The following is a 26,592-nucleotide window of genomic DNA, read 5'->3' as shown; positions in this document are numbered from 1 at the left end:
CACTCATTCGCTTTGCTGACTCATGAATATATTCACCACTATAAGATGAACTTCATACCTTCGCACCACCATGTAATATCCTATATACATGTTCCATATGTTATTTCATAGTTTTGATGCCTTCGGTATTGTTCTACAATGTAGAAAATAGTCAAAATACAGAAAAACCTATGAATGAGTAGGGGTGTCCAAACTTTGACTGGTACTGTATATGTGTAGTGATGTACTGAAGCGTGTAATGTACTTTGGAGTTCTGTGCAAAATGTTTTGTAGAAATGTGCAGTTGACTCCTCCAAGTCTTCCCGCAGCGTCACTGAAATTAGCCGTAGGTCTGTGAGTGGACGCGACCCCTCAGTGTTGCTCGTCTTGGCGCTCTGGTAGCTCATGTTTGACTGGACGTACCGGTAATTCTGTACTTTTTTTAAATAGATTACATTCAACACTGTTCGGTTTCTATGAAGAACCTTACAACAGGGGGTTTGTTTTTGTTAGAAAAATAACCCTTTTTTAAAAGAGTGATGCAAAAGAATCAGTCCTGGCTTTCAAGCCTGAAGTCTCTGTAGATCACATGAATGACGTTTGAGAGGATCAGTGAATCCAGCTATGGATTGGATTGGATTCTTGGTGTGTCTTGCTTATCCTCATATCTCACTTATCCTCGATCCAGGGACTCTCCTAGCTGTGTGAGACGAGCATGATTTTATAAAGTAGAAGCATTTCTCCAGTCATGATTTTTTTTTTTAAATTGAAATATGAGTCAATATAAACTATGCATGTATTCCGAGAACCAGTCAGCCATCACTTCCCTCTTCAGCCCTAAAGGCATTAACACACACACGGGTCTATGGTGTGGGCTGGGCGATCAAGCAGCTCATGTACGGTAAATGGTTGCCAGGTTATTGTTGCCCATAGATATGGAGACAGAGCGAGATGAGGGAGTTGAAAAGAAGTATGGAAAACTCGACCACCAATCATTTGTCTGAACCTGCTTCAGTACATCAGCGTCATGAAGGCTGGCTATTTTGATGCTTCGTAACACTCGGTCATTTGCATGATGGAACAGTGAGATGCAAATAAACCCATGTGCCTCTTTGTAACCGCTTCCCTTCAAACAGGTGGCTGCTTTCCGCATGCAGGAGCCGAGGATCTCAGCCGAGAGGTAAGAGACCTCTCCACTCCACAGCACACTTTTTTTTTTTTTTTTTTAAACACCATTTTCTCTTCCAATGAATAGAATGGCCTGGACACTTTTTTTTTTTTTTAAATATACATCCTAGTTGAGGCTTTTGAATGTTTTTTATAATAACGTAGCTTTTGTTGGAATAAAATTATTCCTGTGTAATGGATGTGAGCCATTCCTACTCATTAATTATAGATGAATTCAAGGGAAGTTGCTGGGATGTTTTTGCACTGACTAATCCTACTGGGCCTTGTATAAGTATTCGTCCCTTTTGAACTGTCCCACTTTTTTTGTGGTTATAGAACCGAAATGGACTTATTTGGTATTTCATGTCATGAATCTGCACAAAATGGCCTTTTTTTAATAATGGGTTTTAAAAAATTTAATAAGGATTTGTGCTATTTGATTTAAACAATGTGTAATACATTTGTAAGTATTTGGTTTATTGGTCTTTATGGTCAGTGGTCGAGTTGTAAAATCAAACCAGGGGGGATGGTGAAATCTTTAGTCACGTGTCGACCCATCGGTCGGTCCGTCGGTGGGAAACTGGTTTGCTTTTAGGAGGGTTTGCACACAACGTAGGCCTGTGGACCTTGTTCATTTACCAGCCATACAGTATTTTGTACTGATAAAGTGTGTAATACACACTGTATACCCTTTTTATTGTTGTAAAAAACATAATACACTGGTATTTTACTGTAAAACATGCACAGTGTGGATGTCATGTGTCATATTTAGTCAGTCTCCTGGCTGACATACAGTGGTGCTTGAAAGTTTGTGAACCCTTTAGAATTTTCTATATTTCTGCATAAATATGACCTAAAACATCATCAGATTTTCACTCAAATCCTAAAAGTAGATAAAGAGAACCCAGTTAAACAAATGAGACAAAAATATTATACTTGGTCATTTATTTATTGAGGAAAATGATTCAATATTACATATCTGTGAGTGGCAAAAGTATGTGAACCTTTGCTTTCAGTATCTGGTGTGACCCCCTTGTGCAGCAATAACTGCAACTAAACGTTTCCAGTAACTGTTGATCAGTCCTGCACACCGGCTTGGAGGAATTTTAGCCCGTTCCTCTGTACAGAACAGCTTCAACTCTGGGATGTTGGTGGGTTTCCTCACATGAACTGCTCGCTTCAGGTCCTTCCACAACATTTCGATTGGATTAAGGTCAGGACTTTGACTTGGCCATTCCAAAACATTAACCTTATTCTTCTTTAACCATTCTTTGGTAGAATGACTTGTGTGCTTAGGGTCGTTGTCTTGCTGCATAACCCACCTTCTCTTGAGATTCAGTTCATGGACAGATGTCCTGACATTTTCTTTTAGAATTCACTGGTATAATTCAGAATTCAGTATTCCATCAATGATGGCAAGCCGTCCTGGCCCAGATGCAGCAAAACAGGCCCAAACCATGATACTACCACCACCATGTTTCACAGATGGGATAAGGTTCTTATGCTGAAATGCAGTGTTTTCCTTTCTCCAAACATAACGCTTCTCATTTAAACCAAAACTTCTATTTTGGTCTCATCCGTCCACAAAACATTTTTCCAATAGCCTTCTGGTTTGTCCATGTGATCTTTAGCAAACTGCAGATGAGCAGCAATTTTCTTTTTGGAGAGCAGTGGCTTTCTCCTTGCAACCCTGCCATGCACACCATTGTTGTTGTGTTCTCCTGATAGAGGACTCATGAACATTAACATTAGCCAATGTGAGAGAGGCCTTCAGTTGCTTAGAAGTTACCCTGGGGTCCTTTGTGACCTTCCCGACTATTACATGCCTTGCTCTTGGAGTGATCTTTGTTGGTCAACCACTCCTGGGGAGGGTAACAATGGTCTTGAATTTCCTCCATTTGTACACAATCTGTCTGACTGTGGATTGGTGAAGTCCAAATTCTTTCGAGATGGTTTTGTAACCTTTTCCAGCCTGATGCGCATTGACGACGCTTTTTCTGAGGTCCTCAGAAATCTCCTTTGTTCGTGCCATGATACACTTCCACAAACATGTGTTGTGAAGATCAGACTTTGATAGATCCCTGTTCTTTAAATAAAACAGGGTGCCCACTCACACCTGATTGTCATCCCATTGATTGAAAACACCTGACTCTAATTTCACCTTCAAATTAACTGCTAATTCTAGAGGTTCACATACTTCTGCCACTCACAGATATGTAATATTGGATCATTTTCCACAATAAATAAATTACCAAGTATAATATTTTTGTTTCATTTGTTTAACTGGGTTCTCTTTATCTACTTTTAGGACTTGTGTGAAAATCTAATAATGTTTTAGGTCATATTTATGCAGAAATATACAAAATTCTAAAGGGTTCACAAACTTTGAAGCACCACTGTACCTACCACATTCTCCATATTAGGGTGAAATGCAGATGACAAATTTGAAGTGTAACTTCATAGTCATGGTAGGCTCCTTTTAAATCGTTTGGTAAATAATTTATTAAAACCTCAGCAGGCAACGTAAATGAACAACTGAATCTTTTCATATCAAGTCAATTGAATTTTTATTCAAAGCTGAACATTGAGTTAAATACAGAGGTAGGTAGGTAACCAATAAGCTAAAACAAGCAACAGTAAATTGTAAATCAGCCTTACATGTTGTGACCGGCTCTCTAATGAGGCAATGAAGCCTTCAAAACTGCTAGTGTCGTTAATTTTAGCCTTCCTGTCTTGAATAACACTTTTTGTTGCCTGAAGAATAACAAACGAACGTCCAGGCTGATTAAATTAATGGCCTTATACAAGAAATCAAAGCTAACATGAACCTGAGTAAGCTATCGATAGCTGGCTAGACTCCAAACTAACATTCATTATGATAGCTGTGTTGTTATCTGCCGCCCACAAATTAGGCTCCATATCAGGAACTTTACAGCATGATAGTGGGCTCACAGAAAACGTGACTGATATTCGTAACTCTTGACTTACCTCCTGAAATGTTTTTTCTTGCAATCTTAAATCCGAACTTGCTTAGGTCTTGCTGTCCACTCCACTTGGCCATGATGCTGCAGTCCGCTGCTGTCACTGACGCCGAATGAAATCAAAAATAACGGAACCCCAACTGAATGTCACCTCCTCAAACGCTTCGCTTGCGCGTGCCCTCTCTCGCGGTAGCTTATTGTATGCTCAGTTTCAGCAAAGCTACGTGGAATGGCATTTCTAATTCCAATGTTAAATAGAAGTAATGTACACATTTATTGATAAAATTGCTCAAGGGAAGGGAGGGGGGATGCCCGTTTTAGAGGGGGGATGATTTTGACCATTTTTTTATTCCAGGGGGGATGGCATCCCCCCCAACTCGAGTACAGTTTATGATGGAAGGAGGCCATGGCCTAATGGTTAGAGATGCAACTTTGGGACCAAAAGATCACCGGTTCGATTCCCTCAACCAACAGGAAGTGCCCTTGAGCGAGGCACCTAACCCACAACTGCTCCCCAGGCTGCTCTGGGTATGTTGTATGTCGCTCTGGATAAGAGCGTCTGCTAAATGCCATTAATGTAATGCTTAATATCATATTTTGGGTTCTTCCATGAACAGGTGGATTTAATATCGGGATCACATGACACTTAAATTGCAAACTGTGGATTTGATTCTACTAATTACATCACTTCTGATTGCACCAGAACTAATTTAAGGGTTTTACAGCAATAGGGGTAAATACTTAGACAATCTCACACTTTTTATGGCCATTTCTAAATAATTTGGTAAACTATATAGACTTTTTTTTTCCATCCCATTTTGTGTAGATTCATAACCTATTATCCTATTTTTAAGTGCATTTCAGTTCCAGGATTTATGTAACGTGACAATGTTGAAGTTCAAAGGGGGGTGAATACTTGTGCAAACCACTGTATCAGGTGTCAATGTGCAAAGTTATTATATTTACAGGGGAGATATTGGTTTATTTGAAACCAGCACAGATATGAGATTCAACGTGGAAAGAGTCTGAGTTGTCTAAAGTAATGGATTTCATTTTATTTATTTTTGTGTCGGTATTCAGACATTTTCAGCTCTTTCCCACTTCACTTCCACTGTGGATCTGGAAGTTCTACAACGTCCATATTAGTGTTTAATTAGGTGGTGGGAAGAAGTTTCAGAAGATTTCACAGGTAGAAATGTCTGCTTTTGTGCAAGTTGCATCAATAACGTGTATTCTTAAACTGACGTACTAAAAATAGCGACGTAACAAAAGATTCCGTCACCATTTTGTCTGCTCATAATATCAGAGTTTCCGTTGCATTTTTATATAGAAGTAATAATTTACAATTTTTGACAAACCACAATTGTGAATAGTCTATTTTCTGTTAAGTCATGTTAGAGAATTAAAATTGGATTTTCTCCTCTCACAATAGCTTTTAGAGCACTCTTGTGTGGTGTGTTTTTTTTTTTTTTAATTATAAAGGTAGCGTTTCCATTTGTTTATCATGTCGTGACCTTAAATACAAAAAATGTTTCCATTTCAATTTTGCAAAATATTGGTTTGTCAGATCGTTTGGGAAAACCACCTTAAACAAGTGTGAAAATATTTGAGGGTTTTTGTTTTTTTTCCACGTTTCCGCACGTGAATTCCACATTAAGCCGAGTAATCGAAACGTAGCTAATATCTGAAACTTGTTTCGTAGCTTCAGAATTCTGAAGACGGCTTTAAGCTCCGCCCTCTTCACAATGTCAAGTCCTATATTTGTGTCATTATGATGTACTGGACCGGTCAGTTTCCTTTATAAGGCTTATAAACCAAAGTAACTAGAGTGGAAATGCATTGTTCCACGTCATATTTAAAACCACTTTCGTCAAAGTTACCTTTTTTGTATATTCAGAATCAAAAACATCTATTAGTAGATGACCAGCATTCAAGAAAATTTACATGTTCATCCACAAATAATTTCCCAAAATGTTGATCATGATTTGGATTTGTAAGATTTTAGGGTGGAAAATGCTTTATTGTACCGAAGGAAAGTACAAGTCTTCCAAAAATAGTACTTGAAGTTGAACACTCCTTCCTCATGTAAATTCGGGGGGGTCTGTCTGTCTGTTGGTTGGTTGCCAGCCTCACACTCGAGGGTCGGCGATCTAGGAAGCCATCAACTAGCTTCCCTGAATTTTCTTGGGTGATTTATAGGACACCAGAGGGACCCAAACCCTTATCTGGTGGCGGGTACACATACACACTTGCGGGCAATTTGGAGTAGCCAATTGATCTAATCCACATGTCCTTGGACTGTCGGGAGAAACCGGAGCACCCGGAGGAAACCCACGCAGACACGGAGAACATGCAAACGCCGTACAGAAAGGCCCCTGGGTTTGAACTCAGAACCTTCTTGCTGTGAGGTGACTGTGCTAACCACTACACCACTGTGCTGCCTGGAAGGGGGGACAAAAACTTGTATTTTTTTTTTTTTAAACACACTCCTTGCATTTACTTAGACCTTCAGAGTCATGAGAAAAATCTCAAGCTGTTTTGACCTTTTTTTTTTTTTGGTCTTTCTTCATAAGATGTTATTTTCTGGGATACAGGATGAGGTCTTATTTGCCTCCTGAAAATGAAATATCAACTTTTTTTTTTTTTTAAATTCACCACCAAATCTAAAGTAGCACGTTGCGTTAACGTTAGCAAGCTAGCTAAATTACAAACTGTTTTGTAAACTAGCATGTTGAATTAGTTGTGTGTTCCTTGCTAATGTGCTTTTAACATTTCATTCCAACTGGGTTATTAAACATCAGCTAACCAGCGAGTTCAAGTTTCGGCTTGTTTACGATACAATAAAATTTTTCTTATGATTTTGATTATTTAGTGAACTAGCTCACCATCAGGCACCATGAACTCATGATCGATACAAAGCATTAATTAAAAATGTTTCCTCTTGATGTAGGTAGCTTTGGATTTTTGGCTCCATGGGTCTACTTTTTAATTAAGTACAGTTTCTCGGTATTTCTCCCACACCTGATGATTTTTTTTTTTTTTTTAAATACGAAAAGCCAATTTAAACATAACCTTTTTTTATAGTGGCCTGTGGTGTTTTTTCTTAATTAAATAATGCCGATTTTCCAACAAACTGTTAGTCAGGGTCAAATGAACATATATTTTAATTGACGTTGTCATCATCATCCAAAGAGTAGATGTTTTGTTTTGCAAATTTAAACATTTACTTAGACAAAGCCTCATTTGCATAAACAGATGAAGATTTATTTGGGGAAAGTTCCCATTCAAGAAAGAGCATCAGCAATCAGCTGGTGAAGAACGGTGGCAGGAACTGGGTGGTTTTTTTTTTTTTTAAAGGGCCCAATTCACCTGTAGCATCTCGTCTTAAAGAGGGAGCAGGGTATAAACAGGCACGCGCTGGTGTATAGGACACTCATTCTTCAGCTGCAGTTTTTTGGATAGTCGAGAGAGAGAGAGAGAGCGTGCACAGCAGTAGCTGCACAGAGAGAGACAAAAAACCTTCTCCTTAAATGGTCAAAGCTCCCAGGAGTCAAAGGGAGGCTGGTGTTGGGAGAAAAAAAAAGTCAGGGAAAGGAAAAGGGAGAAAGACTGAAGAGTTGGAGAAAGGGGGGGGGAAAACGAGACCTATGAGGAAGAAAGTAGAGAAGAGAAAACAAAGTAGAAGCAGCACCCGTGATCTGTACAGGACCTTCAGGTACAGTTTGACTCCAGATTTTATTTATTACATTCTTGAACAAGTACTTGGACGGCTGAACTTTTCGAAATGTGCACATGATTGATGATGTTTTTAATTTCTGAAGTCACTTGTGAACCAGAGTGCTGGACTAAACAGCAGCTTGAATGCACTGTTTTTTTTTTTTCTTTTCTTTCTCTGTTCTTGCCAAACATGCCAATCCATGCCATGTTTCATATAAACAGTTTTATGGTGAGTTGAAATGGTGACTGTGTTTGCTCAGCTCGTCTCTGCTGGTTATTCATTTATGATGAAGCTTTCGTTGATGCTCACCTGCCATCGTTTTTTGCATCTCGGCTCAGCTGAGTTGGTCACTGCTTCTTCATTGTACCTTGTACAACCAGACTGTTAAACAAATCTGCTGGAGCAGCTTACATAACCAGCGGAGACGGAGAGGAGGCCGGTCGCTCGTTTTTCTCATGAAGCCTCGGCAAGGGGCCCCAAGGGACCCAGCAACGACATGACCCGCTTCGTCCTTTGCAGATTTATTTTCTTCTGAGAGTGGAACTTTTTCTGAGCAGGGATGGGCAAAGGCATGCTAAAAATAGCTTTGGTCAATGAGATCTCCCACGTTAATGAGAGGGAGAGAAACAGGAAAGGCATAGATGAGATTTGATTACACTGTGGGTCCTCAACATGCTGCTGTCTGCAAACTCGACGCCCCTGAAATGCTGTTTAGCATCTTTACAACATGTTTCTGGTGCAGCCATAAAAGGTGTACTTGGGAATAAAATAAGTCCAGTAAGACATAATTGTGTAAAATGAGCTGGATGGCCCAACAAAATTGGACCAATAAAATGTGGAGCTCTTGCGTGAAGGTCCTCATGTCTGGGCCAAAATCTGCTCTGTCTGAGATGATGGAATCAAAATGAAACAACAAGGGTCATGTGGTTGGCTGTATAGCCTGCCCAAACATTAGAACAGGAAGTAAAATATTAATAAAATGTACTTTATTATTATTTTTTTTTTTTTTACAGCACTGGTTCACACAGTTCAGCACACCCTTAAACCCGAAAACTCAAGTGCACAAAGGTCTTGTTTTGAAATCGCTTTTTCTCCTCCTTAGTTAATTTATAAATAAAGCCAGAATCCTATCCTAACGATGCAAAACTATTTGAATCGAGTCGGCAACCTAAACGCAGCACTGTGCTAACTAGAACTACTTTTGTTTACTTGATTAGCTTAGCTAAGGTTTCCTCTCCAGCAGCTCTCAGCCTCTGATTCTTTCTAAGCTAGTTTATGTTGGGTTTACAATGCTTTTGTTTTTTGTGTTCTTTCTTTAGCAAACATTGGGCAACCATTAAATAAAGTCCTAGTTTACTAGGATATAAATAGCATCTGCCAAAGATTTTAGCTTTTATTAAAAATTTGCAGTGAAACTTTAATGGCAAATGGCTCCTATTATGACTTGGTCATAATGCTAATGTGAGCTCTAGTTCCATTTATTAATCCTAGCACTTTGACTGAAATGAGAGGCCATTAACATGGCGTGCTAGCTCCAGTTACTAATGCCGCTTTTCCACTACAAACGCGGCTGAGTCGGGCTGAGTCGTGCCATGCTGAGTCGAGCTGAGTGGGGCTGCTGGAGTTGCATTTCGACTACAACCGCGCTGAACCGTGCTGGCTGGAAGTGGGTGGACACATTGGGTGGAGTTAGCGAAAGTGGGTGGACGTCACGTGATGTCGTTAAGCGGCGCAAACAGTGACATCAGTGAGCTTTTAAGCGGTAGTCTTACGACCCGGATAGTAAACAATAAACATGGAGGACATGGAGTCGTTAGTGTTGCTGGTCTTGGTGCTGTGGCTTGTTGTCACCGACAACGCCAACAGATACTGGCAAGAGCGTATAGATGAGGCGAGGCGCATAAGGCTTCAGAAATTCTCGTAATTCGGAATTCTTCTTCTTCCGGGTTTACGGTGTTTACAGATCCCAGTGTGCTCGCGGGGCGTGTGTGGGCATGTGAGGACACTCCTCCTCACCAATCAGTGCACAGGGGAGTGTCTGCTCACGCCCCCAACCTCACTCGGCTCGCTTTGGCTCGCTTCAGCCCCACTCCAAAACGGTGCGAGTTTTAGGGGCTAAGCAGGGCTGAAGCGAGCTGAGTCGTGCTGTTTTTTGGTAGTCGAAACGCGAGCCGTGTCGGGCTGAAGTGAGCTGAAGCGAGCTGAAGTGAGCTGAAAAAGGGTAGTGGAAAAGGGCCATAACATGGCCTTTAGTTTGAGTCATAAAACACTAATGTGAGCACTAGTTCCATTGACTAATGCTAACATAAATGCTAGAGCCAATCTAAAATGCTAATGTGGGCACTATCGCCAGTTATCATACTACTAAGAATGCTAGTTCTGGTCATAATGATGGTGACTGCTAATGTCAGCGTTAGTTCCAGTCATAAGATACTTGTTCCAGTTACTAGCCCTAACATGGCCTCTAGTTTGTCATAAAATGCTAATTTAAGAGTTAATTCCAGTTATTAACACCTAACATGGCCTCTACTTTCAGTCATAAGACATGAATGTGAGTGCCTAATGCTAACATAACTGCTAGTGCCCACATTAGCATTTTAGATTGGATACTACTAAGAATGCTAGTTCTGGCCATAATGATGGTGACTGCTAATGTCGGCGCTAGTTCCAGTCATAAGACTAGTGAGTGTACTTAATGCTAACATGAGTGCTAGTTCTAGTTATTAACCATAACATGGCCTCTAGTTCCAGTTATAATGCTAATATCAGCACTAGTTCCAGGTACTAGCCCTAACATGGCCTCTAGTTTGTCCTAAAATGCTAATGTAAGAGCTAAGTCCAGTTAACACTAACATGGCCTCTCGTTTCAGTCATAAAACGCTGTGAGTGCTAGTTCCATTGACTAATGCAAACATAACTCCTAAGTCCAATCTAAAATGCTAATGTGGGCGCTATCTCCAGTTATCATACTAATTAGAATGCTTGTTCCAGTGATAACACTAATTTGAATGCTGGTTCTAGTCATAATGATGGTGACAGATAATATGAGAGTGAGTTCCAGTCATAAGACTAGTGAGAATACTTGTTCCAGTCATAATGCTAATGCGAGTGCTAGTTTCAGTTGTTAACCGTAACATAGTCTCTGGTTTCAGTCATAATGCTAACATCAGCACTAGATCCAGTTATTAGCCCTGACATGGCCTCTGGTTAACATTTATTAACACTAACATGGCCTCTAGTTTCAGTCATAAAACACTGTAAGCGCTAGTTCCATTGACTAACGTAAACATAACCGCTAGTTCCAATCTAAAATGCTAATGTGGGCACTATCTCCAGTTATCATACTCCTTAGAATGCTAGTTCCAGTCCTAAGACTAGTGAGTGTACTTAATGCTAACATGAGTGCTAGTTCTAGTTATAAACCATAACATGGCCTCTAGTTCCAGTTATAATGCTAACATCAGCGCTAGTTCCAGGTACTAGCCCTAACAAGGCCTCTAGTTTGTTATAAAATTCTAATGCAAGCAAGAATTCCAGTTAACACTAACATGGCCTCCAGTTTCAGTCATAAAACACTAATGGGAGCACTAGTTCCGTTGACTAATGCAAACATAACTGCTAGTTCCAATCTAAAATGCTAATCTGACCACGATCACACTACTTGGAATGCTAGTTTTAGTCATAATGATGGTGACCGCTAACGTGAGCGCTAGTTTCAGTTATAAGACCACAGAGAATGCTAGTTTCAGTTGTAAACCAAATGTGAGCACTTGTCCCAGTCATAATGCTAACGTGAGTGTTGGTTTCACTCATTAAAATAGTATAAATGTTATTGCCAGTCATGAACCACAAAAACAACTGGGGTTTTGATGCATGTTGGCGTTATGACTGGCACTACCCTTTACATTAGTTTTGTATCCTTTTATAGATTTCATCTCTAATTCTATTATAGGTTGTTTTACAATCAGGGTACGCAAGCTAAAAATCACATTTAACACTTATTATTTTCAATATCTAAAGGCTTGACTAAATAAACTTGGTTGTTTATTGTAGCCCTGTGATCAGGGCCGCTGACAGCTTTGGCTGGGCCCGGGACAAAATGCTCTGAATGGGCCCCCCCTAACAACCCCCCTAAAAACAAAATGTTTTTTTAATGCCTCCGCACTCCATTTAGAATGTTACCAAAAATTGTCACTCAATCAGAGCCATGGAAGTAGGAATTCCATGGCTCTGCTCCCAACCACGTCACGTTATCTGACCAGGGGGCTGAGACGCGGTGCCAGCATATTGGTGCCCGCATATTTCGGCACGTGAGTGCAGGGTTCAGAAGCGCAGTGTGCTGCTTTGCAAAGTCGGAGCCGCTGTCAGCTGCTATCGGGTTTGTGCATGTGTGGGTTTAGCAGAGCAGAAGCAAACGAAAAGCCAATGTAAAATGCAGGCTTGAATAAAAAAGCCCAAAACCAGCAACCTCACACACATTGTGATCCTGTGAAGTAATCCCCAATTTCACTGAATCGTTCCCCCCTGTACTGTAACGGAATAAGCGGTTACTGTTATTTTGTATCCTTTAACCGAACGCCATTAAATGTATTCCGTTACGCCCCAAGCCTGCATGCAACAGCCCCCGCAATGCCTTCCTAAACTCGTGGATAGTCTACTATAATCACGCGATTGGGGTGCTCTTGAAGGAGCAGCGATGGACAGGGGATTTCAGGCAGGGCTGTGGGCGAACATAGTGTACTGTGCGTGCATACTGTCCAGTGTGAAAAGCAGAGAAGAACACACCGCTCGAGAAACGGCGGGATATGACTGCGGGCTAATGTGAATATTCTTAGCTTCAATCAGATATATGAAACACAATGTTATTAACCCGTTGTGGTTATGAAATGATTCAATGCCCTGTGCGTTTGATATGGTGTTCAGTGTGACTTGCTCTCCCCTCGTTTGTAACATGAATTGCGTGCCGCGCGTGCCTTGGTTGGGGTTACTTTACAGGGCTGGAAAAAGTTGGCTGTGTCTTACCTGGCTCAGCTGCCCCACTGCCTTTGCTAGTACCTGCTGCATCATCTGAATCTTTTTTAAAATATTTATGCAGTGAGCCCCTGAGTCTCTTGGTTTCTTCCTCTCTTTTCTTTTCTTTTCTTTTCTTTTCTGTGCTCCTGACTTGTGCATGTTGGCAAATGGCACGCACGCTGATTGTCGAAGCGCTATGATTGAACGATGTCGTTTTTTTCCTCTTAATCAAAGAGTCAGACCAAACCATTTTTGCATTAGGGGTGGTAGGGGGTTCTTGACGCCTTTTTCAAAGACAATAAAGGCAAAAGATCTAGAAATCATTTATTGAATGCAAATATAGCACATTTCTCCCCCAAATCAACACATTTTGAAATGAAATAAAATAATTTAATCGCAACTTCATGAGAGCCCAGTTCTGGGCCCTCCTCATTCCTGGGGCCGGGACAAAATACCCGTTTGTCCCAACCCCTGTCGGCAGGCCTGCCTGTGATAGCTCTATTTACCATGCAAAAAAAAATTTGGTGATTAACGTTATTTTTGGTGAATGTATGGCAATATATGTCATATTTAGCAAAATTACTCGTGTCATTTAGAAAAAGTGCTTTTTTGACCACAGGTAGCTCCAAAAGGGATGCACTTAAATCATTCTTTACACCATAAAACACATTTGGTTCCATATCATTGGAAACATAGTGAAGTTTTAATGTTGAATGCCAGTAAGTTTTCAGACTATTTTGATCAAATTAGTATGTAATTGTGTCAAAAAAAGTCCTCTCCGAGACAGCTAATTTTTCAATATAAAATAACATATCTAAAATGATTATTTTCATCCTAAAATGTGGTCAAGATATTGGGACATAAATATTAGAGACAACTAACACAAAGCTTACAGCCTTATATTTAAAAGCACTATGGAAGTCGTGGATTCTGAATCGTCAAAAAAAATGTCCTCTCCGAGAATCACTTCATTTGTTTCTCCCAGCCCTGCTTAAAGCTACACTCAATCTTCTTTATCTTATAGCAGATTACACAAAACTACCATACACACATGTCAAAAAATTACCTGAAATCTGTTCTTTAACTTGTCCTTCACTTAAAAACTGGTACAAGAACCAGTTAGAATCAATTTGAATTTTGGACCCCTGTGACACAAACTTTGTACCCTGATTGTAAAACAACCCTTATACCTGTATCTTAGAAACTGGAGGGTCAATTAATTATTAGTGCTGGAAAGAATTGACAAAAAGTAGTCAGTTACAGTGATGGAGTCACAATCCAACATTAGTAAAGTTGTTTGTTTTTGAGTATTTGTTTGAGTGGCCACTTAAATGGAGTTCAATCCAGAAATCAATAAAACAAATGGGTATAAAAATATCGTGGACCTGATCTTATTAGAAAGATTCAGAATGAATAAAAAGTTCTGACTGTTCAAAGACGATGTTTTGTTTTAATACTCAACGCTCTTACAGAAGCCTTCTTTTGATGGGCAGTGTTTCAAGGTTCTCGGCTCCTTTATTTTCTTTTAAGAAACGTCCTAAGGTGCTACATTGGACCCAAGAGTGTATCTTGGCTTTTGTTGAGCTTTCAGGTGTTTCTTGCTGTTCTTTGGCTTTGTTCTTGGATCTGCTTTGATTCCAGATTAGCAATGGCTACTAAAAAAGGGGGGGGGGGGACAAAACAACTTGAATGTCAAATGTTTAAGATCCCAGTGGGACTCAAAAGCATACATCTTTCAGGGTACATCCCAGGACACGGATGATGCAAGTCGAACTCTGAGTGACCCGTCTGAACTGGTGGTGAAGCGTGAACTTGTGGTTTTCTCAGGCTGCTCTTCATCTTCAGGTATTGTACTCATCATCTCAGAAATTGTGTCCAACTGTTTTAGCAATGTATGCTAAACAGAATAAAACCATAAAGTCTGCAGGGAAATGGGCTCATCCTAATGTTGGTTCCTGTCTGTTTAGATCCTCTTCCTGTGGGACTGGTGAACAAACAAAACCCACCAGTGCAGAAGTGCAGCGAAGGAGGATCTGCTGCTGCTCCCGGCCCGATACCGGAAACTTCCGCGAGCACTGCCTACAAGGCGCAAACGTGTCTTGACACACGGGAGAATGGAGCCGGGTCAGTGTTTACATTCTCCCAGTTCTTGCAGGATGAGTCGTGTGTGTGTTGATGTAAAATCCCTTTGCAAAGAGGTGAGACTGTGCAGAAACGACAGAGTTTACATTGTCACCCACTGAAGCTCCGATTAATTACTCGGGGCTCTCTACGAGTTCCTGCTAAAATCCTGAGTGCTTTTAGTTTGGAATGAAAGGCCCATGTGTCACGTTGACCATGGACATGTTTTTGTTGCTTAGGTAATAGAACAGGATACGTTCTTTGCTGTTATTATGCACAATAATGAATTGCTTCTAGTAAGGTCTGTTTAGTATTTAGAAAGGCCAATATTTTCCTCCTGGTTCTGCTTCAGGTCAGAGGAAGCAGTTAACGATGACGACTCTCTAATAAGCACTGATGAAAAGAACAGTGGAGGTTCACTTGAAGCTGACTGTGATCAAACCTTCAACTTAGAGAATAAACTTCTCAGCCATAAGCAGGACGGCTCAGGAAGGAGCCAAGTATCAGCAAGTTCTGGAGGTTCAGAATCAGATGAACCGAATACCAAGTGTGAAGTCTTTGAGTGTGTTGGGAAAGGGTGCTCTACAGAACCAGAGTGGCATGACCAAACTTTCCAAACACCCAACTTCCTTTTAAGTGAAGGTGCACTGAAGAACAGTGGATGTTGGAAAGAAGCATCAGGAACCAGCAAAGGAAACCAAGAGGAGAGAAACAAGAGCGTAAAGGATTCGACAACAAAGTGGACGTGCAACACACCAGAGTCAGAGAACAAAGAAAGTTCTGATGTATATAATGGTGGAAGTGTTCATATCTGTCAGGTACAGACTGCAGATCCAGCTGGAACGCTAAAGGTAAATATTTTGTATGATGTATTAAGTCTTTTTTGGTTTCTGAACATGGATAAAACAAGAGATGGTTGTTGATGGTTGTTTCCTCCACACTGCTGTGCAAACTACTCCTCATGTATGAAAAGTGATCAGTATGACCGAGTGCAAATTCCAGCCGTCTGGTTGACCTCAGTGACAGGCCATTTAAAAGAAAGAAAGTGAGATGGACCAAGCAGGTCAGATCTGCCCTCTAAAAAGAAGTCAATACAAACAGTTCGTTGTCAGGCCTGGCCTTCAGTTACCTATTCACAGTATTTTTAACTCTCAGATCATTACAGACTGGGCCTTAAAAAAAAAAGTCATCTATATCCCCTGCCCTATATACTAACTATATACCAAGTTTCAAAGATATTATTTTTCAAGTTCTCCTGCAGGAACCCAACCCTACCTCTTTGACCTTTGCAGCTCCATGGCATAAGCCCACCAGACCTTTGGTCCAGGTGAACTAAAAATTAAAATTTCTCACATTTCTTAGTGGCGGCACGGTGGTGTAGTGGTTAGCACTGTTGCTTCACAGCAAGAAGGTCCTGGGTTCGAGCCCCGTGGCCGGCGAGGGCCTTTCTGTGTGGAGTTTGCATGTTCTCCCCGTGTCCGCGTGGGTTTCCTCCGGGTGCTCCGGTTTCCCCCACAGTCCAAAGACATGCAGGTTAGGTTAACTGGTGACTCTAAATTGACCGTAGGTGTGAATGTGAGTGTGAATGGTTGTCTGTGTCTATATGTCAGCCCTGTGATGACCTGGCGACTTGTCCAGGGTGTACCCCGCCTTTCGCCCGTAGTCAGCTGGGATAGGCTCCAGCTTGCTTGCGACCCTGTAGAACAGGATAAAGCAGCTACAGATAATGAGATGAGATGAGACATTTCTTAGTATCAAAAGGCACATATACATTACTTAACACGTATACCAACTTTCAAGACCACACCACTCATAGTTTTCAAGTTCTGCTCCAGAAACGAAACCTACCCCAAAGACTAACCTGAGAGACCAAGTCTGAAAGTGTTTCCATAGAAACATGAAAAATTTAAATTTCTCAAATTTCTTAGTATGAAAAGGCACATCTACAGTGGTTATAAAAAGTGTACACACCCCATTAAAATGATAGGTTTTTCTGATGTAAAAATATGAGACCATGAGAAATAATTTCAGAACTTTTCCCAACTTTAATGTGACCTATAACCTGTACAATTCAATTGAAAAACAAGCAAATCTGTTAGGGGGAAAAACATAAACGTACAATAAGCTGGTTGCATAAGTGTACACATCCTTAAATTAATACTTTCTTGAAGCATCTTTTGATTTAATTACAGCATTCAGTATTTTTGGGTTCACAAACTGCCATCAATTAAAATGACTGATTAACCCCAAATAAAGTTCAGACATTTACTCAGTTGCATCCTCCAGCAAAAGCCAGGGTTCACCGAGAGCTTACAAAGCATCAAAGGGATCTCATTGTTGAAAGGTATCAGTCAGGAGAAGGGGACAAAAACATTTCCACAGCATTAGATATACCATGGAGCACAGTGAAGACAGTCATCAAGAAGTGGAGAAAATATGGGACAACAGTGATATAACCAAGAACTGGACGTCCCTCCAAAATTGATGAAAAGACGAGACAAAAATTGGTCAGGGAGGCTGCCGAGAGGCCGACAGCAACACTGAAGGAGCTGCAGGAATTTCTGGCAAGTACTGGTTGTGTACTACATTTGACAACAATCTCCCATATTCTCCATGTGTCTGGACTATGAGGTAGGGTCAAAGAAAAACATCCAGGCCCGGCTAAATTTTGCACAAAAAAAAAATATACATCAACTCTCCCAAAAGCATGTGGGAAAATGTGTTATGATCTGATGAAACCAAGGTTGAACTTTTTGGCCACAATTCCAAAAGGTATGTTTGGTGCAAAAACAACACTGCACATCACCAAAAGAACACCATACCCACGGTGAAGCATGGTGGTGGCAGCATCATGTTTTGGGGTTGTTTTTCTTCAGCTGGAACAGGGGCTTTAGTCAAGGTGGAGGGAATTATGAACAGTTCTAAATACCAGTCAATTTTGGCCCAAAACCTTCAGGTGTCTGCTAGAAAGATGAAGAGGAATTTCATCTTTCAGCATGACAATGACCCCAAGCATACATCGAAATCAACAAAAGAATGGCTTCACCAGAAAAAAATTAAAGTTTTGGAACGGCCCAGCCAGAGCCCAGACCTAAATCCAATTGAAAATCTGTAGGGTGACCTGAAGAGGGCTGTGCACAAGAGACGCCCTCGCAATCTGACAGATTTGGAGCACTTTTGCAAGGAAGAGTCGGCAAATATTGCCAAGTCTAGATGTGGCAGGCTGATCGACTCCAACCCAAAAAGACTGAATGCTGTAATTAAATCAAAAGGTCCTTCAACAAAGTATTAGTTTAAGGGTGTGCACACTTACGCAACCAGCTTATTGTACATTTTTTATTTTTTTGTTTTTCCCCCTAACAGATTTGTTTGTTTTTCAGTTGAATTGTACAGGTTATAGGTCACATTTAAAGGTGGGAAAAGTTTTGAAATTTATTGTGGTCTCCTTTTTTATTTATTTATTTATTTTAACATCAGAAAAACCTATAATTTTAATGGGGTGTGTACACTTTTTTTATATCCACTGTACATCACCTTGTTAACATGTATACCAAGTTTCAAATCCATATCATGAATAGTTTGGGATACATGCTCTGGAAACAAACATTGCTCTTAGAAACCAAGTCAAAATCTATTTTTTATGTAAAAATTAAAATCCAAAATAGCAGAAGGCACCAGTTCACATGTTGCTTGATATGTACAGTGCCTTGAAAAAGTATTCATACCCCTTGAACTTTTTCACATTTTTCCACCTTACAACCACGGACTTAAGTTTTTTTTTATTGAGATTTTATGTGATCGACCAACACAGAGTAGCATATAATTGTGAAGTGAAACGAAAATGATAAATGGTCTTCAAAATTTTAAACAAATAAAAATCTGAAAAATGTGATGTGCGTTAGTATTCAGCCCCCCTGCGTCAATACTTTGCAGAGCCACCTTTTGCTGCAATTACAGCTGCAAGTCTTTTGTGGTATGTCTCTACCAGCTTTGCACATCTAGACACTGAAATTCTTGCCCATTCTTCTTTGCAAAATAGCTCAAGCTCAGCCAGATTGGATGGAGAGCGTCTGTGAACAGCAATTTTCAAGTCTTGCTACAGATGCTCAATGGGATTTACAGTGGTGCTTGAAAGTTTGTGAACCCTTTAGAATTTTCTATATTTCTGCATAAATATGACCTAAAACATCATCAGATTTTCACACAAGTCCTAAAAGTAGATAAAGAGAACCCAGTTAAACAAATGAGACAAAAATATTCTACTTGGTCATTTATTTATTGAGGAAAATGATCCAATGTTACATATCTGTGAGTGGCAAAAGTATGTGAACCTCTAGGATTAGCAGTAAATTTAAAGGTGAAATTAGAGTCAGGTGTTTTCAATCAATGGGATGACAATCAGGTGTGAGTGGGTACCCTGTTTCATTTAAAGAACAGGGATCTATCAAAGTCTGATCTTCACAACACATGTTTGTGGAAGTGTATCATGGCATGAACAAAGGAGATTTCTGAGGATCTCAGAAAAAGCGTTGTTGATGCACATCAGGCTGGAAAAGGTTACAGAACCATCTCTAAAGAGTTTGGACTCCACCAATCCACAGTCAGACAGATTGTGTACAAATGGAGGAAATACAAGACCATTGTTACCCTCCCCAGGAGTGGTCGACCAACAAAGATCACTCCAAGAGCAAGGTGTGTAATAGTCATCGAGGTCAAAAAAGACCCCAGGGTAACTTCTAAGCAACTGAAGGCCTCTCTCACATTGGCTAATGTTAAGGTTCATGAGTCCACCATCAGGAGAACACTGAACAACAATGGTGTGCATGGCAGGGTTGCAAGGAGAAAGCCACTGCTCTCCAAAAAGAACATTGCTGCTCATCTGCAGTTTGCAAAATATCACGTGGACAAACCAGAAGGTTATTGGAAAAATGTTTTGTGGACGGATGAGACCAAAATAGAACTTTTTGGTTTAAATGAGAAGCGTTATGTTTGGAGAAAGGAAAGCACTGCATTCCAGCATCAGAACCTTATCCCATCTGTGAAACATGGTGGTGTCAGTATCATGGTTTGGGCCTGTTTTGCTGCATCTGGGCCAGGACGGCTTGCCATCATTGATGGAACAATGAATTCTGAATTATACCAGCGAATTCTAAAGGAAAATGTCATGACATCTGTCCATGAAGTGAATCTCAAGAGAAGGTGGATCATGCAGCAAGACAACGACCCTAAGCACACAAGTCGTTCTACCAAAGAATGGTTAAAGAGGGATAAAGTTAATGTTTTGGAATGGCCAAGTCAAAGTCCTGACCTTAATCCAATGGAAATGTTGTGGAAGGACCTGAAGCAAGCAGTTCATGTGAGGAAACCCACCAACATCCCAGAGTTGAAGCTGTTCTGTACAGAGGAATGGGCTAAAATTCCTCCAAGCCGGTGTGCAGGACTGATCAACAGTTACCGCAAACGTTTAGTTGCAGTTATTGCTGCACAAGGGGGTCACACCAGATACTGAAAGCAAAGGTTCACATACTTTTGCCACTCACAAATTTGTAATATTGGATCATTTTCCTCAATAAATAAATGACCAAGTATAATATTTTTGTCTCATTTGTTTAACTGGGTTCTCTTTATCAACTTTTAGGACTTGTGTGAAAATCTGATGATGTTTTAGGTCATATTTATGCAGAAATATAGAAAATTCTAAAGGGTTCACAAACTTTCAAGCACCACTGTAGGTCTGGACTTTGACAGGGCCATTCTAACACATGAATATTCTTTGATCTAAACCATTCCATTGTAGCTCTGGCTGTATGTTTAGGGTCATTGTCTTGCTGGAAGGTGAATCTCTTTCCCAGTCTCAAGTCTTTTGCAGCCTCCAACAGGTTTTCTTCCAGGATTGCCCTGTATTTAGCTCCATCCATCTTCCCATCAACTCTGACCAGCTTCCCTGTCCCTGCTGAAGAAAAGCATCCCCATAGCATGATGCTGCCACCACCATGTTTCACAGTGGGGATGGTGTGTGCAGGGTGATGAGCAGTGTTAGTTTTCCGCCACACGTAGCGCTTTGCATTTAGGCCAAAAAGTTCAACTTTGGTCTCATCTGACCAAAGCACCTTCTTCCACATGTTTGCTGTGTCCCCTACATGGCTTCTGGCAAACTGCAAACGGGACTTCATATGCCTGTCTTTCAACAATGGCTTTCTTCTTGCCACTCTTCCAAAAAGGCCAGATTTGTGGAGTGTACGACTTATAGTTGTCCTGTGCACAGATTCTCCCACCTGAGCTGTGGATTTCTGCAGCTCCTCCAGAGTGATCATGGGCCTCTTGGCTGCTTCTCTGACCAGTGCTCTCCTTGCTCGCTCTGTCAGTTTAGGTGGACGGCCATGTCTTGGTAGGTTTGCAGTTGTGCCATTCTCATTCTCATTATCTCTAGCCGCTTTATCCTTCTACAGGGTCGCAGGCAAGCTGGAGCCTATCCCAGCTGACTACGGGCGAAAGGCGGGGTACACCCTGGACAAGTCGCCAGGTCATCACAGGGCTGACACATAGACACAGACAACCATTCACACTCACATTCACACCTACGGTCAATTTAGAGTCACCAGTTAACCTAACCTGCATGTCTTTGGACTGTGGGGGAAACCGGAGCACCCGGAGGAAACCCACGCGGACACGGGGAGAACATGCAAACTCCACACAGAAAGGCCCTCGCCGGCCCCGGGACTCGAACCCAGGACCTTCTTGCTGTGAGGCGACAGCGCTAACCACTACACCACCGTGCCGCCCGCAGTTGTGCCATACTTTTCCATTTTTGAATGATGGATTGAACAGTGCTTCTTGAGATGTTCAGAGCTTGGGATTTTTTTTTATAACCTAACCCTGCTTTAAACTTCTCCAGAACTTTATCCCTGACCTGTCTGGTGAGTTCTTTGGTCTTCATGATGCTGTTTGTTCTTCAGTGTTCTCTAACAAACCACTGAGGCCTTCACAGAACAAGTGTATTTATGCTGAGAGTAAATTACACACAGTAGGACTCTATTAACTAATTAGATGACTTCTGAAGGCAATTGATTGCACTGGATTGTATTTAGAGGTATCAGAGTACAGGGGGCTGAATACTAATGCACACCACATTTTTCAGATTTTTATTTGTTTAAAATTTTGAAGACCATTTTATCATTTTCGTTTCACTTCACAATTATGTGCTATTCTGTGTTGGTCTATCACATAAAATCTCAATAAAAAAACTTTTAAGTTCGTGGTTGTAAGGTGGAAAAATGTGAAAGAGTTCAAGGAGTATGAATACTTTTTCAAGGCACTGTATACAAAGTTTCATGAAGATATCTTCAGTAGTTTTAAAGATATGGCCTGGAAACAAACATGACCGGACGGACGGACGGATGGAACCCATCTCTATATCCCTCGCCAAACTTTGTTTGGGTGGGGGATAACAAGGCAGCAGCTAAGAAGAACTTTTTGACCAAAGCACTTTTGAACAGTAATCCTTTCATCTCGCTTTGGAATAAAAAAAAAAAAAGGCATATGTATTGCAAGTAAAGGAGGACACTTCAGGACAACCTGAAGGGTTACTGGCAGGTACCGGTGTCCAAATGAACAAGGGAGATCTCTGCTTTTATAACGCATTCTGGTCTGCTTTCCTATAAAATAATGAGTTTCGGACTGTGAAACACACCAGCGACGTTCCGGTGTCTAATGAATATGGGGGGGAGGGGATTTATGAATTGCACAGCCAATGAGTTAACGTTTAGGTGTAAATATTTCCCTTGGGGATCTCATACTCTGATGGAAAATCTTTCAGATGAAATGTGCAGGCTGTTTTTGTAAATGCAATATCCAATTTCTTTTTTTTTTAAACCGAAAGTGTTGTTTTTATGTTTACCCCAGTAGAGCACCTTGGATATTAACGTTTTTCTCAAAACTGTCTTGCAAAATGTTGTTCAAGTCTTTCCCATTTCTCTCTGTTAATTTCATGTTGTGTAATTAACCTACAGGGAACATTTCTGGTTGTTTTTCCTCTACAAGAACTGGCCCTGAGAGGTTCTAGTTAATTTTCCATTATTTTCAGACACTAGAATACTCAAGTTGACTCCAATTTATCTAATCCAACATAAAAGAGCTTGAATTAACATCCGTCCTTTAAGATGGGGAAGCCATTGCCTAATGGTTAGCGAAGCAGCTTTGGGACCAAAAGATTGCCGGTTCAATTCCCTGGACCAGCAGGACTGGCTGAAGTGCCTTGCTCAAGGGCACCTAAACCCCAACTGCTCCCCAGGCTGCTCTGGGTATGCTGTACATCGCTCTGGATAAGAGCGTCTGCTAAATGCCTGTAATGTAATCAAATATAAGATTGTCTGATTGGTTGTTTTGAGTAACCTACTCTGATTTGCTGCAATCCATCCAGCCATCCGTCTTAAAGCTTATCCATCAAGGTCGCAGGTCAGTTGGTGACAGTTAGTGACAGCTTTGTGGTACTAGTATTGAGCTCACAACCTTCTAACTGATAGTCCAGAGCCTTAACTGCTGCATAACCATCCTTTAAGAGCCCTTAATGTTCAAATCTACACTAACTATACTGTCCAAATTTCATTTTTTGCCAACAATCATAGCTCAAGGGCAGCACGGTGGTGCAGTGGTCATCACCGTCTCCTCACAGCAAGAAGGTTCCAACTTGGGACCAGGAGGCTAACTGGGGCCTTTCTGTGAGGAGTTTGCATGCTCTCCTTGTGCCTGTTTGGGTTTCCTCTTGGTGCTCCAGTTTCCTCCCACAGTCCAAAGACCTGCAGCTTAGGTCAACTGGCTACTCCAAATTACCAATAGACGTGAATGCAAGTGTGAATGGTTGGTCGTCTCTGTGTAGCCCTGCCCAGGGTGAACCCCACCTCTCACACAAATGCCGCTTTTCCACTACAAACGCGGCTGAGCCGTGCCGTGCTGAGTCGAGCTGAGTCGAGCTGAGCGGGGCTATTGAAGTTGCATTTCGACTACAACCGCGCTGAACCGTGCTGGCTGGAAGTGGGTGGACACATTGGGTGGAGTTAGCGAAAGTGGGTGGACGTCACGTGATGTCGTTAAGCAGCGCAAACAGTGACATCAGTGACAGTGGCGGAACAAGTCAGAGCCGGGCCGGGGGCGGGGCAAATGACCGGGCCCTTTATTAAAGCTTATCATAACATCATTTTAGGCTACAAAATGTCCGCAACTGCGGTGTTTACCAATTTCAACACTACCGGGTGCAACTATGTTATTTAGTAGTACATCAAGTCCTTCAAACGAACATGTAACTCAGAAACAAAAAACATTAGGATACTGTACATGGCTCATAATAAAACATCAATAGCCTATACTGCGCACATTATTTGAAGGGCATACGAATGAGCGCTCAGAGGTTGCAACGGTGACAGGAAGAGTCAGAAATAAAAGGAGGGCGGTGCAAACCTCACTGAATGCACTGTGTTTACCAATTTCAACACTACGGGGTGCAACTATGTTATTTTGTACATTAAGTCCTTCAAACGAACATGTAACTCAAACAAAAAAACATTCGGCGACATACTGTACATGGCTCATAATAAAACATCAATAGCCTACTGCGCGCATTATTTGAAGGGCATACGGCGAGCCTTGCGCTCCGCGAACTCGTCCACGATGCTCTGTATGTCACTGATTCAGTGATCTTTTCAGCGGTAGTCTCACGACCCGGATAGTAAACAATAAACATGGAGGACATGGAGTCGTTAGTGTTGCTGGTCTTGGTGCTGTGGCTTGTTGTCACCGACAACGCCAACAGATACTGGCAAGAGTGTATAGATGAGGCGAGGCGCATAAGGCTTCAGAAATTCTCGTAATTCGTAATTCTTCTTCTTCCGGGTTTGCGGTGTTTACAGATCCCAGCGCGCTCGCGGGGCGTGTGTGGGCATGTGAGGACACTCCTCCTCACCAATCAGTGCACAGGGGAGTGTCTGCTCACGCCCCCAGCCTCACTCGGCACGGTTTGGCTTGCTTCAGCCCCACTCCAAAACGGTGCGAGTTTTAGGGGCTAAGCAGGGCTGAAGCGAGCTGAGTCGTGCTGGTTTTTAGTAGTCGAAACGCGAGCCGTGTCGGGCTGAAGTGAGCTGAAGCGAGCTGAAGTGAGCTGAAAAAGGGTAGTGGAAAAGGGCCATAAGCCTCTTAGCACTCATAAATGTGTCTGGCAAATTTTAATAAATGATAAATAACCTTTTGTAAAGTAGCTACTGACAGGGTAATGAAATGTAGAGTATTTGTCTAATAGAGTACTGTATTTCCCTGTTAGAAGGTGTTACAAGTAGAACCCTTAATTACAATCGAGCAACCCCTAATCAGCTAATAAACCCATACATTCTTTATCTTTTTTTAATCTTTATCTAATATGGTATTTGTGTGATGTGGTAGGTCACTGATTAGCAATCGATATTGCTGCTAGCTGCCCAGATACTACAGTATATGTTTCTATTGGTGCCAGCTTGGTCCAAAAATGATCCAATAGGAGCCTTTGGTACTGGATCAGTAAGGGCTCAACCTAACGGAGCTGTGCTGACCTGAGAAAGTCTGACACACAGACGACTTCTTGGATACTTTTGACTGTAAAAAGTGTCTGATGTTGAAAAATGGCCTGCATGATGACGGGTCAAAAAAAAAAAGGGGAGAAATTCCACATACTGTTTTAATCAGCAGATGGGAAGTTGTTAGAAGAAAAAGAAAGTAAACCGAAGGGTATGTCCTCATTTCTGCGTTCTGATTAAACTGCAGATTTAAATGAAAACTGCAGCGGGTAGAACACCATGATGCCATGATTGTAGTTAAATGTAAATAAATTCCTGTAACGTGATCATATCGCTGGCCCTTGGGTAAAGCCCTTAACGCTATCGGCTCAATCTAACCACATTGACCCCACACAGTGGTGGGAAAAAGAAGAATGTGATCATATCACTGTGTCTTGCAAGCACAATCAACGGTGAAACAACCTGTCTGCTTTATCGATTTTAGAATTGAGTTGGTAGCATTGGGTGGGAAGCCATGGCCTAATGGTTAGAGAAGTAGCTTTGGGACCAAAAGGTCGCTGGTTTGATTCCCTGCACCAGCAGAAATGGCTGATGTGCCCTTGAGCAAGGCACTGAACCTCCAACTGCTCCCTGGGTATGCCGTGCAGTATTCATTTCTCTTGGTACAAAAGAGGATACAATAGGAACCTTTGGTCCTGGCTCAGTAAGAGATCAACCTAAAAGAGCTGTGCTGACTGAGCAAGTCTGACAAACCGACAACATCTTGGATACTTTTGACTGTCAGTGTCCATTGATGATAAAATGGCCTGAATGACTTGCATCTGTTTTATTGATTTAACCTTGAGTGGGAATTGATTAAGCATTGGGTGGGAATGGTTAGCAAAGCAGCTGTGAGACCAAAAGGTTGCTGGTTTGATTCCCTGGACCAGCAGGAATGGCTGAAGTGCCTTTGAGCAAGGCACTGAACCCTGTGCTGTTTTGGGTATGTTGTACAGTATTCATTTCTATTGGTGCCAGCTTGGTACAAGAAGAGGATCCAGTAGGAACCTTTGGTACTGGATCAGTAAGAGATCAA

The 26,592-nt window shown here is 41.4% G+C and overlaps 1 protein-coding gene across 3 annotated transcripts in view; it reads left to right on the top strand.

Moving 5' to 3' along the window:
- Positions 1-1,106: 1,106 nt before the first annotated feature.
- The window catches only part of mrvi1 (murine retrovirus integration site 1 homolog), a 55,697-nt gene continuing 30,211 nt past the window's right edge, over positions 1,107-26,592 (top strand). For 2 of the 3 annotated variants that reach the window (XM_060940838.1, XM_060940837.1), the window contains exons 1-4: positions 1,107-1,159; positions 14,598-14,703; positions 14,826-14,982; positions 15,332-15,830. The gene's annotated coding sequence lies outside the window, so the exon portion shown is untranslated. Of the gene's footprint in view, positions 1,160-14,597; positions 14,704-14,825; positions 14,983-15,331; positions 15,831-26,592 lie in introns of those variants that run through there. The other variant, XM_060940839.1, reaches the window with a different exon arrangement.

This window comes from Neoarius graeffei, chromosome 15 (assembly GCF_027579695.1).
Source record: "Neoarius graeffei isolate fNeoGra1 chromosome 15, fNeoGra1.pri, whole genome shotgun sequence".
Classification (NCBI taxonomy): domain Eukaryota; kingdom Metazoa; phylum Chordata; class Actinopteri; order Siluriformes; family Ariidae; genus Neoarius; species Neoarius graeffei.
The sequence above is the reverse complement of the archived record's forward strand: the minus strand, read 5'-3'. Positions and strand labels throughout refer to the sequence as shown.